Raw genomic sequence first — 17,376 nt, forward strand, 5'->3', positions numbered from 1 at the left:
GTGCACTTTCTTTTTCAATTCAAACAGTTAACAGTTTCTTCAGATAAACCAGTCTTACTACTATGATTAAGCGGTGTGCTCTCCTGTGAGTCACACAACCGCCTGTCACAAAGAAGGGAACTGACTTTGCTTTGCTCACCAGCAAGCATGTCATACAAACATTATTCCCATTTTTCTGGGCAGCAACCCATGGAAGCCAGATCTCTGACTTATTAATATTTTCCTCTTTAGTTGTCCTCTTCAGATGACCTTGATCTAAAACAGAACTCTCCTTCTATCACGTTGGTCTTCACATTCATCATGGCAGCCAACCACCAGCTACAAATACAGGGAGCCTGTCCCCTTTCTTGATACCTGATCCTTTCAGATTAATCCTTTCATATTAATCTCTCTTACACAGCCTTTGATCCATTGTTATGCATAATCTAGCTTTTCACATTTCCACGTTGTTGGTGCTGTTCTTTAAAGAAGATTCTTTTGGTTTCCTTCTTTGAGGAATGAAGAAGAGATGAATTCCATACTAAGACATTTTCTAGCCAGCCTCAGGTAAATCCTGTCTTGGAGAATGGTGACCATGTTTCATGTCCCTTTAAGGCTAACAGGAGTAAAAAAAATATCCATCTCTAAAAAAAAAATGAAAAAACCTCCACCTCTGATTGGAGAAACCAGATTTTATGTTCCTGGTGAGGTGTGCAGGTATCAAAGGCTCATTAAAAGCAGTGTGATCACTCTGCATTCCCTTCCCTGCTAAGACTGCCTCAATATGAGAACAGAGTTGTTGGTCTTCTCCTTCTTTTCTCCTCCTTTTCTCTCCTCCCCTTCTCTTCTCCCTCCAGTTCTCTTTCCCCCTTATCCTCTTCCTGTCTCTTTTCATCTTTCCACCCCCCTCCCCATTTTTGTCCAAAGCTGCCTAGAATCTAAAGTGTATTGGCTCACTAAACACTTATTTTACTGCTATGATTTTCTCTGGTGTACGGCAGGAAGTCACATGACAGTACTTTTTCAACTTAATGTCAACTTGCATTATTGTATAACTATATAAGTGAATGTCAGCCCTAAAATTCAGCGGGCTTATCCTTCTCACAGGAAGTACAGAGTACATTTCATTCAAATAAATGAAACAACATCTGCTTTCATGGGCTGGCCCCAACTTACTTTTCTAGTTTCTTCTTTTACCATACTCCTTCACTCCCCGCTCCCCGGCACCTGCCTCCTTCATACAGTGCTATTAATACACCATATTACTCCCTCTTCTCTGAGGTCAGAGCAATTTATGAGCTCCAACTAGGTGAAGAGATGAATGAAATAAACTGTGCAATTACAGCTTGTGCCTTTGCTCATACTTTCCCTGTGTTTGGAAAACTACCCTTCCCACTATCCCATTTTTAGTGGGGAAATTTCTACTCATTTTCCAAGGCCCAGCTTGCTGCTGTCTCTGCTTGATGTTTTAACTCAATACCACTGTCTTCCTCCTCCTTACATTCACAGGTTTTTAATTCTTAAATGTCACACTCACTTTGTCTTTGTTTGCCTTTTTCACTTACTTGTCTCCCTCTCCCCTTACAAGTTCCTTCATGGTAAGGCATGTCTTTTTCATCTCTGTATCCCCCAAACTTAGCACTGCTAAGTGGGACAATTCCTATCCCATTTTTTGCCACCCCATGGACTGCAGCACGCCAGGCTCCTCTGTCCTCCACAATCTCTCAGAGCTCGCTTAAACTCATGTCCGTTAAGTCGATGGTGCTATCTAACCATCTCATCATCTGCTGCCCCCATTTCCTTTTCCTTCAATCCTTCCCAGCATCAGGGTCTTTTCCAGTGAGTCAGCTCTTTGCATCAGGTGAACAAAGTATTGGAGCTCCAGCATCCGTCCTTCCAATGAATATCCAGGGCTGATTTTCTTTCAGACTCCCTGGATCCCACACCCAATTGCATCAGAAATGCCACCCAGCCTACATATACACACACACAATGATGTGAAATGAGCTCTGGGATCCCTGGGTCCTGCAGTCAGACTCCAGGAACTGGCTCGCTCTGACACTACACTGACACTTAGCCCAGGATCTGGCTTCACCTGCCAGTGGGTGGGCAACAGCCCCAGAGTCTTCAGGACCTTGAATCTGCCCACCAGTGAGCCAGCACTAGCCCCGGGGCCCTCAAGGGTTCTGCAGCCAGCTGCCTCGCGACTAGGCCCTGCTAAACAGCAGCCAAAAGCATCTGCACAAGACAGGGCCTGGCAGCCAACCACACTAGGCTACCAGACTGCCCACATAATCAGCCCACCACAGCAGAAGGACCCACGTGGCCCTCTTAGGGGGAACCCCGAGAGCATAATGCTTGGGTGATGAGAGGGGAGTGCACTGTTGGGACACATAGGATGTCTTACAAAGAAGGCTCTTACTTCTTACAAAGCATCTTACTTCTCCAAGGTTAAGAAACATAACTGACCCACCACATACACAAAAATACAAACAGCAACTTAGACAAAATGAGGCAGCAGAGGAATATCTTCCAGATGAAGGAACAAGATAAAACCCCAGAAGATCTAAGTGGAAGTGGAGACAGGCAATCTACCTGAGAAAGAGTTCAGAGTAATTATCACAGAGATCTCAAAGATGATCAAAGAACTTAGGAGGAGAATGGATGCACAGAGCAAGAAGTTAGAATTTTTGAACAAGGATGAAACAAATAGTTATGACTAAAACCTAATGGATCTAAGGGTTATAACAACCAAGCTGTCATTAAAACAACTATAGATCTCATCAAATCATATTCCCATCTGAAGTTCCTTCTTCTTCCTTATAAAAAGCATTGCAGGAATAAGACAGAAACTTTTGTTAGAGTAACAAGAACTCTAAAACACATGCCCCCTACATGATGAAGTCTTATTAACACCTTACTGTGGGCTTGCTGTGGAAAGCTTCTCAAGGAAAACTGAGGGCGTGAAGAAAATTACCCATCACTGCTGAGCCTTCAGGAGCATTTAAAGCAAAAGATGCCTTCACATGAACTTTCTAATTTATTACTATTGAAAGAGTCAATTCCTAGGTAGGTTGATAAGTCCAGGGTCCCTGAGGAGGAGAAAGGGGTCTGGGGCTCTCAGGGAGAAGAAAAGGACAAAATTTTTTTCTACATTGCTTTGTCTTAGTCAGTGTAACAATGTATCCTGCTCAAGGACATGTTTCTCCTTAACAAGAACCTTCTGACTAATCTTGTTATCTTAAGACTGTATATTGTGGCAGTGGCTATGGTAAGACCTTTCTATTGTTCTAATCTTGTTAATTTAAGATGTATGTTGTGGGAGTGGGTCTGGTTAAAGTACATAAGGCTTTGATAAACTAGTGAGTGGGGGCACTCTCCATCCCCTTCTGATGTCTATGTCAGAAGCTTTCTCTGTCCCTGTCCCTTTTTCACTTTAATAAAACTCTGCTACACAAAAGCTCTTGAGTGATCAAGCCTGGTCCCTGGTCCCGAAGCTAAATCTTCTTCAGAGATCACAAATCCAACATGGTTCACTGTAAGCTATCACTACGATAATGATTATCACAGTTTAATTTATATTAATTTGGATTTACCTTACTTATATTAAAAGAATGCATGCCCTTCTTCCTTAAATTGTTTAATATCAATATGATTACTTTTTTGTCTTATCTTTGAGGAGGACAGGAGACTCAGCTATCTATTCTTCTATCCACCACCCATCCATCTGTCTGTCTATCCAAATTATTATTTCAGTTCCGTTCACTTGCCCAGTCGTGTCCGACTCTTTGCAACCCCATGAACTGCAGCACGCCAGGCCTCCCTGTCCATCACCAACTGCCAGAGTCAAGGTCCTCTTATTTAGTGGGTTTTATGCAAGTTCCTGAGCCTAAAAAGATGAATAGGACCAGATTCAAGACCCAATATAGTGACTACCCAGTACGTAGGAATTTGATCTAAAGCAAAAATTAGGCAAGTGTTCAGGATATGTATCAAATTCTTTTAAAGTAAAACCCAAGTGTATGCTTTAGGCAGCATCTCTGTATTCCTTCAGTATACTAATGTTCCCTGACATTATTGCTATCACTGATAAATGTCAAAGGGGAGAGTGATATTTTGGGAACTGATTTTTTTTTTACTCTATACAAAAATAGATTATAAACACATATGCATATGTCATAGAAAGAATTTAGGCTAATATTTCTATACAGGGGTAAGCATTAGCATATTTTCAAAGTTCACAGTTACATTCCTGTTGTCAGTTATAATCATCTGCTGGTTTGAATTTCTTATTTTATGACAGCTATCAAAATCTATTGGTAATATGCAATCTGATTAAATTTAGCAAGAGTATAAGAATTTTATAGTCACAGAGTTCCTGAAAGAGGCTGTATGATTCAATATTTTCATACAACCATCTTTATAAAGGCATAGCATAACATAAACCAACAAATAATGATCCCTAAATAAACTTAACACAAAAGTTATAACTCAATTCAAATTCATAAATGTTTAATTTTTCAGTTGTTTCCTGTTTAGGACATTAGTCTAAGTCAGTATTTAGTTATAACATATACTAGGTAAGTGCTTTGGTGAAAGCATGTAAATACTAATGCAAAGCACAAATGAGTCAAAGCTATCCCTGTTGTCATGCTACTCTACCATGGGCCCATTGCTCCTCTTGGAAGGCTGTTGGCACCTGCAGTGTTGGAGGAGGCACTAAGGCAAATCTGGACGGCAGTTCAGAGAAATGAAAGATACAATGCCTCTCATGCAGGTCTCTGGAGAAAGCCAAGATTTCTCTAACCTTGGAGAAGCGCACCCTCACAAAGAAGCCCCTTCCTTGATCTGTCAGCAGTTGGAATGGTATCCCGTACAACTTTATTTAGTTCAAGGAGGCTGTGGGGGCAGTGTCAAAATAGCAGGAACAAGGGCTGAAGGAGCTTCTATTATTCATCACATGTTGGCAGCTTGACAGGTAAAGACCAGTACTGATGGAGCAGTCAAGTCACTAACTTCATTTTGCTACTCCACTCAAATGGCATTAATCAGTCAGCTCTGCTGCTATGCAAACAGCCGCCTGATTTTTAGTTAAAACTATAAAGGCTTTTTCTGAGATCTGTAATGAAGAAGACACGTACATCAGTCTTATCTTTGTGTTTTTTCATTCCAGATCCAGGCTGAAAGAGGAGTCCATTTTTTGGCCATGCCATTCTTATGGCAAAGAGAAAACAGCAAGAGAGCTGATGGAAATATACAATGAATCTATGTATGTCAGTTAAGTCTGCAATAACAAAAATACCACAGAATGAGTGGCTTAAACCACAAACATTTATTTCTCCCAGTTCTGAAGGCTGGGAAGTCCAAGAACAAGGTGCCAGCAGATTCAGAGTCTGGTAAGTGTCTGACTTTTGGCAGATATCTGTCTTCTCATTGTATCTTCACACAGCTGAGAGAAAGAGGTCCTCTCTCATGTCTCTTCTTCTGTTCAGTTCAGTTGCTCAGTCGTATCCGACTCTTTGCAACCCCGTGAATCGTAGCACGCCAGGCCTCTTTGTCTATCACCAGCTCCCAGAGTTTACCCAAACTCATGTCCATTGAGTCGGGGATGCCATCCAGCCATCTCATCCTCTGTTGGCCCCTTCTCCTCCTGCCCCCAATCCCTCCCAGCATCAGAGTCTTTTCCAATGAGTCAGCTCTTCGCGTGAGGTGGCCAAAGTATTGGAGTTTCAGCTTCAACATCAGTCCTTCCAATGAACACCCAGGACTGATATCCTTTAGGATGGACTGGTTGGATCTCCTTGCAGTCCAAGGGACTCTCAAGAGTCTTCTCCAACACCACAGTTCAAAAGCATCAATTCTTCAGCGCTCAACTTTCTTCACAGTCCAACCCTCACATCCATACATGACCACTGGAAAAACCATAGCCTTGACTAGATGGACCTTTGTTGGCAAAGTAATATTTCTGCTTTTGAATATGCTATCTATCATAACTTTCCTTCCAAGGATTAAGCGTCTTTTAATTTCATGGCTTCAATCATCATCTGCAGTGATTTTGGAGCCCCCCAAAATAAAGTCTGACACTGTTTCCACTGTTTCCCCATCTATTTTCCATGAAGTGATAGAACCAGATGCCATGATCTTAGTTTTCTGAATGTTGAGCTTTAAGCCATTTTTTTCACTCTCCTCTTTCACTTTCATCAAGAGGCTTTTTAGTTCCTCTTCACTTTCTGCCATAAGGGTGGTGTCATCTGCATATCTGAGGTTATTGATATTTCTCCCAGCAATCTTGATTCCAGCTTGTGCCTCTTCCGGTCCAGCGTTTCTCACGATATACTCTGTGTATAAGTTAAATAAGCAGGGTGACAATATACAGCCTTGATGTACTCCTTTTCCTATTCGGAACCAGTCTGTTGTTCCATGTCCTGTTCTAACTGTTGCTTCCTGACCTGCATATAGGTTTCTCAAGAGGCAGGTCAGGTGATCTGGTATTCCCATCTCTTTCAGAATTTTCCACACTTTATTGTGATCCACACTTTATTGTGATCCACACAGTCAAAGGCTTTGGCATAGTCAATAAAGCAGAAATAGATGTTTTTCTGGAACTCTTTTGCTTTTTCAATGATCCAGTAGATGTTGGCAATTTGATCTCTGGTTCTTCTGCCTTTTCTAAAACCAGCTTGAACATCTGGAAGTTCACGGTTCATGTATTGCTGAAGCCTTGCTTGGAGAATTTTGAGCATTACTTTGCTAGCATGTGAGATGAGTGCAATTGTGCAGTAGTTTGAGCTTCTTTGGCATTGTTCTTTGGGATTGGAATGAAAAGTGACCTTTTCCAGTCCTGTGGCCACTGGTGAGTTTTCCAAATTTGCTGGCATATTAAGTACAGCACTTTCACAGCATCATCTTTCAGGATTTGAAATAGCTGGAATTCCATCACCTCCACTAGCTTTGTTTGTAGTGATGCTTTCCAAGGCCCACTTGACTTCACATTCCAGGATGTCTGGCTCTAGATGAGTGATTACACCATTGTGTCTCTTCTTTTAAGGGCACTAATCCCATTCATGAAGCCTCCACCCTCACAACCTAATCACTCCCTAAAACTATCATACTGGGCATTAGGGCTTCAACGTATGAATTTTGGGGGAGGAGAACAAACATCTGGTTCACAGCAGCTTTAGAGCTTTCACTTGAATGAGGAATAGTCAAGGTTGCCCACAATCCATTGGCCAGAGTATTCACAAGTCCAAGTGAAGTGAAGTGAAGTTGCTCAGTCGTGTCTGACTCTTTGCGACCCCGTGGACTGTATAGCCCACCAGGCTCCTCTGTCCATGGGATTCTCCAGGCAAGAATACTGGAGTGGGTTGCCATTTCCTTCCCTGGTGGCTCAAGATGGTAAAGAATCTGCCCACAATGTGGGAGACCTGGGTTTGATCTCTGGGTTGGGAAGATCCCCTGGAAGGGAACAGCTACCCACTCCAGTATTCTTACCTGGAGAATTTAATGGACAGAGGAGCCTGGCAGTCCATGGGGTCACAAAGAGTGAGACATGACTGATTGACTTTCACAAGTCCAAGCCTGACATCAAAAGTGCAGAAACTGTGTACTCTCCCTCAGGAGGCACTGCAAGTTGTGTAATCCTGTTAGAAGGAGTGTGAATTGCTGGGAATGATAACACAATCCACCACATCAGATTCCCTTTGGCAGCCCCCACCCAATTCTCTAGCTGAATTCCTTCAGCCCCCTCCCCTTGCTGCCAGCCCAAGGAGGGTACTGAGCTGAGTCCAGTGGAGAAAGACCACACAAGCAGTGAGGCTGCAGCGGCTGTTGTTTCTACTTTTGACTTTTTGTTCTCATCAGTCTCTGAGCACAGACCACAGGATGGGTTGGGGATGAAACTGCAGATGAGGTAGGAGACAAATGAGAGAACAAGGCCTTGCTCATTAACTGAATGGGTCACTCGGGTAGTGCCTGGGGCAAGAGACAGAGTGACCTTTGTGTCCATCCAGAGGGCTGCGGCTGAGAGAATATAATTAAGACCACTCCTCAAAGCCATCATCTTCTTCAATTAATATTTACTGAGCACCCACTGAGACACTGGCCTTGGACTCAAAACTACAAACTCTCTCAGGCTGGGAAAGGCTCTGACTAATTTGCACATTAAAAAGCAAGCAGACAGAGGGAAACCCACCTTTTTCCCCTTCCTAGTCACCCTGGGAGAGAGAACCTCTTCTCTTCTCCATTCATGTGTGGAATCCTAATTAAGCATAGTAAACAAAGGAAACTTCTTACATTGTAATTTTCCTCCTTCTCCCCATGCTTTATTTGCTGTCTGGATTTATAGCTCAAGAATTGCCTCCTCTAAGCACCATCCCCTATTAACCAGAGAGATAAAAGCCATAAAGGGAAGGGAACTCCTTCAGTTCTCTTTGCCAGTTGTAAGGCAGAGCAGCGCCTTTACAAGGGAGTTGACATCTGTTGCCTGAGACTGCCCGTCCTGCACCAGGGCTGTACTCATGCTCCGAATGCAAACTGCAGCCATCAGAGACAGAGCCGGGTTTGATAACCGCTTGAGCCCAGAGCAAATCTGCTTGGGCACTAGAAAAGGAACTGTGTAGTTTTAAAGCAGATGTATGTTCTTAATGTGGTTGGCTTATGAAGCGACAGAACATGGGAGTTTTTCCCCCTCAGCCTATCACAACTGATAAACAGTGTAACTTAAGACAGGCTGATTCAATCACAATTCCATGTAATATTTACTCCATATAACAGAATGAAACTTAGATTTGCATCATATATATATAAGGCATTTCATTTTCTCCTGCATGGTATGATATTAGCAAACAACATGTGTCTCCATGGTTACAAACAAAGGTGGCATGTTTGCAAAACAGATCCTATATGTAGAACTTGTATAAATGGGATAAAATACAGGGTTTTTGCTGGTTGAAATGGCATTAACTATTTCAATTAGCATGATCTTTGTAAGAAACCTTTTTTTCCTTCTCTGTGAATGCCACCAATCACTCACTGTTTTGTATCACCTTTCTCATAACCTGAGTTCTTGGCTCATCTCTTCCACTGTGACCTTGAAAAAAATGAACTATTCTGAGTCTCTATTTCTTTCCTTGTTAAATAAAGTTGGATCAGGATTTCTCTGTCTATTCTGGGGAACATTTGCTTCTTAGGAAATGAATGGGGGTAATGTTTTTTAAAAAGAGGTTCTGTGATCAAATAAGTTTAGAAATTGTGACATTAAACAATATTAAACACACTTCCTTACTCAGAACTTTAGCATGCTAATAATATTCATTGTGATTCTCCAAGAGAGAGAGAGAGAGTGGTGCCTTGTTTCCCCAATTTATTTAGCCAGAAATTTTTTCTTCCAGATTGTTTCTCAGAATCAGTCTGAACATCAGACTTTAAAGATCCTTCAAATGATAACACTCTATGATTCTATTTTCTATTCATTCTGCCTGGCTTTCCAATTTCTCTCACCTATTTCGAAAAAGAGCTACCTGGGCTTTCTAACTTTTTCATAAAGTAAAAGTCAGTCTGTTTGTCATTTCTTTACCCCCTGCAATTTATTTGAAAATTTTCAAACTCACACAAAAGTTGAAAGAACAATACAATCAATACATACTCTTCACTTTAGATTCAGCAACTGTTAACATTTTGCACCATTTCTTTCTCTTTTCTTCTCTCTCTCTCTCACACACATACACACACACTATAGCGTGTGTGCAATATATGCATAATTTTACTACTGAATCATTAGAAAATAAATCACAGACATCATGACACTTCACCCCTAAATATTTTATGATGTAAGACAAGCATTCATCTACACAACATCAGAACCATTATTACATATAAGTTTAATATTGATACCATGAAATGTATATGCTATATATGAATTTTCCAAATTGTTATTCATAATTTTTTCCAAAATGTTCTTCCTAATATTTTTTTAAGCTCTAGGATCTATTCAGTTTATACTCATTAGAGTCAGTTATGTCTCTTTGGCTTCTTTAATCTGGAACTAGCTCCCTAATTTGTTCATTTTTTATGAGATTAACTTTTTGGGGAAAAGTTCAGGTCGCTTATTTTGTAGGTCTAACATTTTAAATTTGTGTGATAGTTTTCTCATAATTAGCTTTGGTTGAAATATTTTTGGGAAAAAAAAGGGGGGTGATACCATTGCATACTTCAAACTGCATACCAAGAGAGACATAACGTCACTTTGTCCCATTATTGGTAATGTTTTAAGTAACAGCATGGTTAAATTGTTGTTTGCTCTATTTCTCTGTTACAAAGATACTCTTTCCCCTTGGTAATTAAAAAGTGATCTGATAGTTGATGTTCTGAGACTTGTGAATAACTTATTTCCTAATAACCCTTCACCCAGTGGCTTTAGCATTTGTTGATGATCCTTGCCTGGACCAAATATTACACTGGGATTGCAAAACAGTGTTTTTTTTTTTTCCTAATCTAATCCCTTTCTATAGATAAGAATTTTCTCTTCTTCTTTCTCCTCTTTATTTCTACCTCTTATTGAGTATAGTGATATACCATAGATTCTATTTTTATTCAGTGTTTTATAATCATTGTAATTCATCCTTTTAACATTTATTCAGAGACTACTAAAGTGTCTAAAGTACTAAAGTGAGATTAACCTAACATTAATCTTAGTCTCCTTTACCTCCCCCTCTAAGTAATTAAGAAAACTATCAGTGCAACATTAACAACTAATCCAGACTCTTAAACTGGCCACCACTTAAGCCAACAAAGTTTTGGCAAAGATAAAGGGAAACTTTTATAGATAGAGGGAACTGAAAATGAAGATGGGAGTGCAGAGTGATCTCCAAATTGTAATTTTTATTCCCCTTTTGTAAATTCTGGCCAGGTAACTGTGGTTACAGCAATCATCAAATCATCACACAGAAAAGAAAAAAAAAAAAAAAGTCAATTATCATCTCTGTGGTGCGATACTGAATCTGCCTCAGAGGGAGAGAATTTCAAGAACTTGGTCTCAGTACATGGGCTCAGGGTCCACAGAGGGAGAATCATAATTCCCATTCAGAGCGCAAAATAGGCATTTAATGATCACTCGTGTCATTAGGAAGACAGAGGAAATATGTCCATGTCTTTAACAGGTTCTTAAGCCAATATCAAGGTATCAAAGGCCTTGGTCAAGGCAGGAGTCCTAGAGCACCTCCCTGCCACAGGTCCCATGTGGGCCGCATTCTCACCTCCCCAACAGGATCTGAATGATGAATTCCAAATAATTAATCACCGAATGAAACAGAAAACAGCTTTCAGTGGAAGGAAAAAGGACCCTATGTTCCAGGGAAAGAATAGACTGACCCATTCTGGTCCAACTGTTTAGTGGAAGGAGCGTTCAGAGCTTAATGCAGGAGGCAGCGCACGAGCCTAGTGCTGTAGCTCCCTGCCGACTCTCAGGGGCCAGAAGACAACAACCCAAAGGAGACTATCCTTTAGACTTGACGTTTTTTCTTTTGTGGGAACTGCTACTGCTAAGTCACTTCAGTTGTGTCCGACTCTATGCAACCCCATAGATGACAGCCCACGAGGCTCCCGTCCCTGGGATTCTCCAGGCAAGAACACTGGAGTGGGTTGCCATTTCCTTCTCCAATGCATGAAAGTGAAAGGTGAAAGGGAAGTCGCTCAATCACGTCGACTCTTCGCAACCCCATGGAACGCAGCCTACCAGGCTCCTCCGTCCATGGGATTTTCCAGGCAAGAACACTGGAGTGGGGTGCCATTGCCTTCTCCGAGGGGTGGGGTATCCTGCTCCCCATGGAGCTTAAGAGTGTCTCCTCCAGGCCTAGAAGAATGCACAGTCTGTGTTCCACCGGGTAGGGGCAGGCAGAACAGTCAGAAACTGGTGTCCTGCCAGAGAACCAGGAGCCGGGGCAATTGTGATCCTCGGAATCTTTGTTACCTTAAGGTTTACAAAACTTCAGGGTCTTTCTGAGGTCACAGGAGATGTCCCTAGCTGTCAGAGCACCTCCAAGGGAGTAAGAGCCCAGTGGGAAAAGATTAGGTTCAGAAGTTCACAAAACTTGAGTCCAAATGCCATCCCGGAAATTCATGAAGTGTAAAGCCTAGGCAACTTTTGTTACTAATCCAGGTTTCCTCGTCAGTAAAACAGATAGAAAATTCCTCACAGATCTGTTGTGAAAATCATGTTAAATAAGGTACAGCACATGCCATCACTTTATTGGTTAGGATTCCTTACATTCCAGGTAATAGAAATAAACCTGACCTGGTTTAAGGGCAAAAGTGAGAGAGAATGAGTCAGAAAAAATTATAAGTTTATAGTGCTATCCCATTGTTCTTAAAGTCAAGAATTCAGCTAAGCCTTATAATGAGGTTGTGACCAAGAAATAAAAAGTTGTCAGGATCCACTGTAGCGTCTCTTTGTGTATTTGATTTTTTTTCTTCTTCTGTGAGAATTCACTTTCTCTCCCCTAGACCAACAGAGCTGACTGACCCATAGCCTTTGAGCTTATGTATCCTTTTCCAAGACACTATCACTCCAGTACTCTTGCCTGGAAAATCCCATGGACGGAGGAGCCTGGTAGGCTGCAGTCCATGGGGTTGCTGAGAGTCATCTACAACTGAGAGTCTTCACTTTCACTTTTCACTTTCCTGCCTTGGAGAAGGAAATGGCAACCCACTCCAGTGTTCTTGCCTGGAGAATCCCAGGGACGGGGGAGCCTCGTGGGTTGCCGTCTATGGGGTCTCACAGAGTCAGACACGACTGAAGCGACTTAGCAGCAGCAACACAGAGGTAGCAGGAATCCATAACTCCAATTTTTAAGTCTCTCAAGAAAATCCACTCCACTCTCAGTGGAGAGTGGCTAGGACTGAGCATAAACAGGGCTAAAGGGCCTCACCCCGTGGTGAGCAGCATGCTGAGTGGATCCTTGTGGGCTGTGTAGACATTCCAAAATGTGTTTTCCACAGGTACCTAGCCCAGTATCTGCCACAGGGTGTAATTTTTCTTTTTCCTTCATCTCATATGAGATATAGACAGTCTAAGAAAAGAGTTGGGGAAAATTACTCAGATATTCTGGGGCATGTAAGGCCCTGTGATAACTAAAATGGAAATCATTAGGATTAACACAGGATCTGGCAATAACAACATCACTAGGATAAATAAGGCAGGCTGTGTACTTTTTAGACCTTCCTTATCTTCCTCAATTTGACTTCTTGCTGTGTTCTCTGAAATGTTTCTGCCTACCCTTGGAAAATCCCTTGAGTCTGGTGATATGATGGCAGGGACAATCCTTCTATGGAGAAAAGAATTCTCTACAGAAGCGGGTGAGTTAGGAGGTAACTGTTGTTTAGTCGCTAAGTCGTGTCTGACTTTTTTTTGACTCCACGGACTGTAGCCCTCCAGGCTCCTCTGTCCATGGAATTCTCCAGGCAAGAATAAGGGAGTGGGTTGCCATTTCCTTCTCCAGGGGATCTTCCCAATCCAGTGATTGAACATGCATCTCCTGAATTGGCAGGAGGATTCTTTATCACTGCACCACCAGGGAAACCCCTAGGAGGAGATAATGGTTGGGGCTAATGGTCAAAGAGAACATTACAAACAGAATTGCTACAGAAACTTAGCTGGCTTTTTCCTACTGCTGCAGACCACATTGCCAAGTGTAGCAACTGTGCAAAAGTGAAAGTCGATCAGTCACGTCTGACTCTTTGCAACCCCATGAACTACACAGTCCATGGAATGCTCCAGGCAAGAATACTGGAGTGGGTAGCCTTTCCCTTCTCCTGGGGCTTTTCCCAACCCAGGGATCAAACCCAGATCTCCCTCACTACAGGTGGATTCTTTACCAACTGAGCTATCAGGGAAGTCTCTAACTGTGCAAAGAACCAACATTTATTCCTTCTGTCTTTTTCCTTCCCTGTCCTTTTTTTTTTTTCTTTTCCTCTCTTTTTCATGTGTTAAATGTGTACTGAGCATTTTACTATTGACAGAGATACAAAGAAAAGTACTCACATGTTTTACATGCTCACCTTTTCCTCCTGAGAAAGCAGATGCTCAGCCAGGAATTTCTGGAACTATAGCCAGGCACGAGAGTAAAGAATACTGCCCCTGATTATAGGAAGCTGATTAAAGTGCCACTTCAGTCCAGAAACTGAATGTCAAAGTATCCAGATCAAAGTCCTTTATATATAGACAGTTTGGATCTGGACCAGACAGTGGACAACAGTGAGCCCAGGCGGCAGAGCCAGCAGGTGAGGCAGGGCCTGGCATGACCCCCAGAGGCTGTGAGCCGCCCAGGGCAGGAACTCCTTGGGCAGAAAACAGCCCTTGGCCTGAAAGGGAGCTCTAAAGTCACCCAGACATTTTAGGCCTTGGGAGAACAACAACAAAAAGAGTTCTGAAGGGAGAAGTGTTCTCTACACCAAGTATTTTCCTAATAGTTCAGACGAGAGTATAAAAACCTTCTTCAGTAATTCTATTTCCTGCCCACTCCCCAACATAACTTGCAAAATTGTAATGAAAGAAACATTCCTCTAAAGTCACTATTGAGACTAAAGTACTCAAAGGAGTAAGGCCAAACATAGGCTCTTTCCTTAAGAAATAACAATCTGCATGTGGCCACTTAAATACATATTTCTTGACATTACACGCTGAAAACAAATTATGTCCAGGTGGTAGAATATATGAAAGTGAAAGTCACTCAGTTGTGTCCGATTCTTTGCAACCCTGTGGACTATACAGTCCATGGAATTCTCCAGGCCAGAATACTGGAGTGGGTAGTCTTTCCCTTCTCCAGGGGATCTTCCCAAATGATCGAACCCAGGTCTCCCGCATTGCAGGTGGATTCTTAACCAGCTGAGCCACCAGGAAAGAACATATAAGTTTGGATTAATAGCTTAGATTTGAGGCAACATTTTATCTTCACACAACTGAAAACCCCTCAATCACTGGGAAATATTTAATAAGTAATGAGAATCACTTGAGTGACAAGTTCTGTTTGACTCAGTAGCCCAGTCATGTCTTTACTATTGATAAAAATGCTTCCTTATTATATTTACATCATTTCTATCCATTGTAAAAAAATTTATTTCAACAGTGTAAAAATAATGTAGCAAGAAGCAACCCTGGGGTGTTATAAATATCAAATAAGTCATAACTACAATGATAATATTGGGATTTATCTTTAGAAGATAGAGGCTGAACTTAACAAGATGCCACCAGTAAGCAATAAAGACCTCTTTATTGAGTGCAGATAAATTTCAGACTTTTGATAATCCTGTTAACCACTCTACAGTTTCTTATTCTTAATGCTATCCTTTAGTTTTAAAACTGCTCACTGCTTTTTACAGTTGCTGCTTTTTGTTGCTTTTCCATGTCTGATGGTCTCCAGTAAAACACAAGTCTGGTCTCCAACAGTCTCATTCATTCTCTAATTTTACTTCTTCCATCCCAAATTCTTTTCCCATCTCCCTTCTCCCCACTATCTTCTAACTTCTACCCCTAATAGTAGGACAAGGACACAAACAAGGAAAATAAAATCCAAATAAGAACAACAGGAAAGACAGAAGCATAGCACCTACTTGCCCTCTTTTCTCAACTTAAACAAATCTTACTCATCCCAAAGGCCACTGTATTAGTCTACACAGGCTCCCATAAATAAAAAAATGTACCGCAGACTGTGTGGCTCACTCAATAAACTCATAAACTTATTTCTTTGCAATTCTGGATGCTAAAAGTCCAAGATCAAGGGGTCAGCAGAGCTGGTTTCTTCTGGGACCTCTCCTCGGGGCTTGCAGATGACTGTCTTCTCCTGGGTCTTCACATGACCTCTTCTCTATGTGTCTCTGCATCCTAAATCTTCTTTGAGAAGGATGCTAGTCACATTAGATTAGGGCCCATCCTAATGGACTCATATTAATTATTTCTTTAAAGACCCTATACCAAATACAGTCCCATTTTGAGGTATAAGGATTAGAATTTAATATATGAATTAGGGGGCACATAATTTAGCCCACAGCCACCCTCATCTACCTTTACTAAATTCCACTTCTCTGCCACACCAGCCTACCTGCTGTTAACCATACACAGCCTTGTAGATCTCTGGCATTATATTAGCGGTTGATTAAATTTAACTGGAGACTTATGGACACTGTCTTGAGTACAATAGTTTTTAGATGAAAGTCGTTTCACCCTCAACAAGACCCATTAGCACAGCGACAGCTTTTAATTCCTCTCAGTGCCTAGAACACGGTCAGCACATTAGCAGATAGGCTTACAATAAAACAGAAAAGCAAAACAAATCTCAAATGAATTGAAAGTGTCATTCTTTTAGTTGCTGTGTTTGTACATTTTATCCCTTTGAGAAGAGAAGCCCCTTAGAGGCAACATTGTGCCCCTCTGAAGAGAAAACAGAAGAATTAATTCAGTTTGGCCAGTGAAAATCAAAGTTGGACATTTTTCAAAATCCTTTGTCTTTTCAATATGATTTTTAAGTATACTGATGTGAAAGCTTTATTTAAAAAAGGTCAATTCCAATATTTTCACATATTTGGCTGAGATTTTGTTTATAGGAACTTAATTAACTTTGGATGATGATCACTAACCATCTTTGTAGAATAAATTTATCGAACACTGTACAAAGAGACTAAAAGCCAATCTTGAAAACAGTCACTAGCAGAGGTACCATCTACACTTTATTTTACACAGTTTTATCTTTCCATTTATAGAGCCACCTCATATGCCCTTCTTACCTTCACAAACATGGTGGGTAAGGGTTTTAGCTGTGACCATGACTTTGAGGATGTTACCTGGCCTTCATCCCCCTATAAATGCATTAGGCTCTTTCAGAGCTCACTTTGTTCACGCTTGAGCGTGTGCCCCTCCAATAATCTACTCAGTTATATTATTTTATCTGTTTGCAAAAAAGTCAGTCTCAAACAAGAAATGAAATCTATATCATTTTTCTGACTCTCTAGGGATGTAAGCAAATATCCACCTATTGGGGGAAAAAAACCATAATTCCTTTGCATAAGAAATGAAAGCCAGATTGAGGAAATTCCATGGCTGGAATCATGGTTTATGTTATCTTCCAAGGCAGCTCCAAAGAGAAATTAGCCCGCATTGTGTTAGTTGCTCAGTCGTGTATCACTCTTTGAGACCTCATGGACTGTAGCCCACAAGGCTCCTCTGTACATGGGATTCTCCACGCAAGAATATTGGAGTGGGTAGCCATTCCCTTCTCCAGGGGATCTTCCTGACCCATGGATGGAACCCAGGCCTCCTACACTGCAAGCAGGTTCTTTACTGTCTGAGCCACCAGGTAAGCCCTAACACCCATTATCAGGTAGATACTGATAAAGACGCATATGCCAGGA

This window comes from Oryx dammah, unplaced genomic scaffold, assembly GCF_014754425.2.
Source record: "Oryx dammah isolate SB20612 unplaced genomic scaffold, SCBI_Odam_1.1 HiC_scaffold_12, whole genome shotgun sequence".
Taxonomy (NCBI): domain Eukaryota; kingdom Metazoa; phylum Chordata; class Mammalia; order Artiodactyla; family Bovidae; genus Oryx; species Oryx dammah.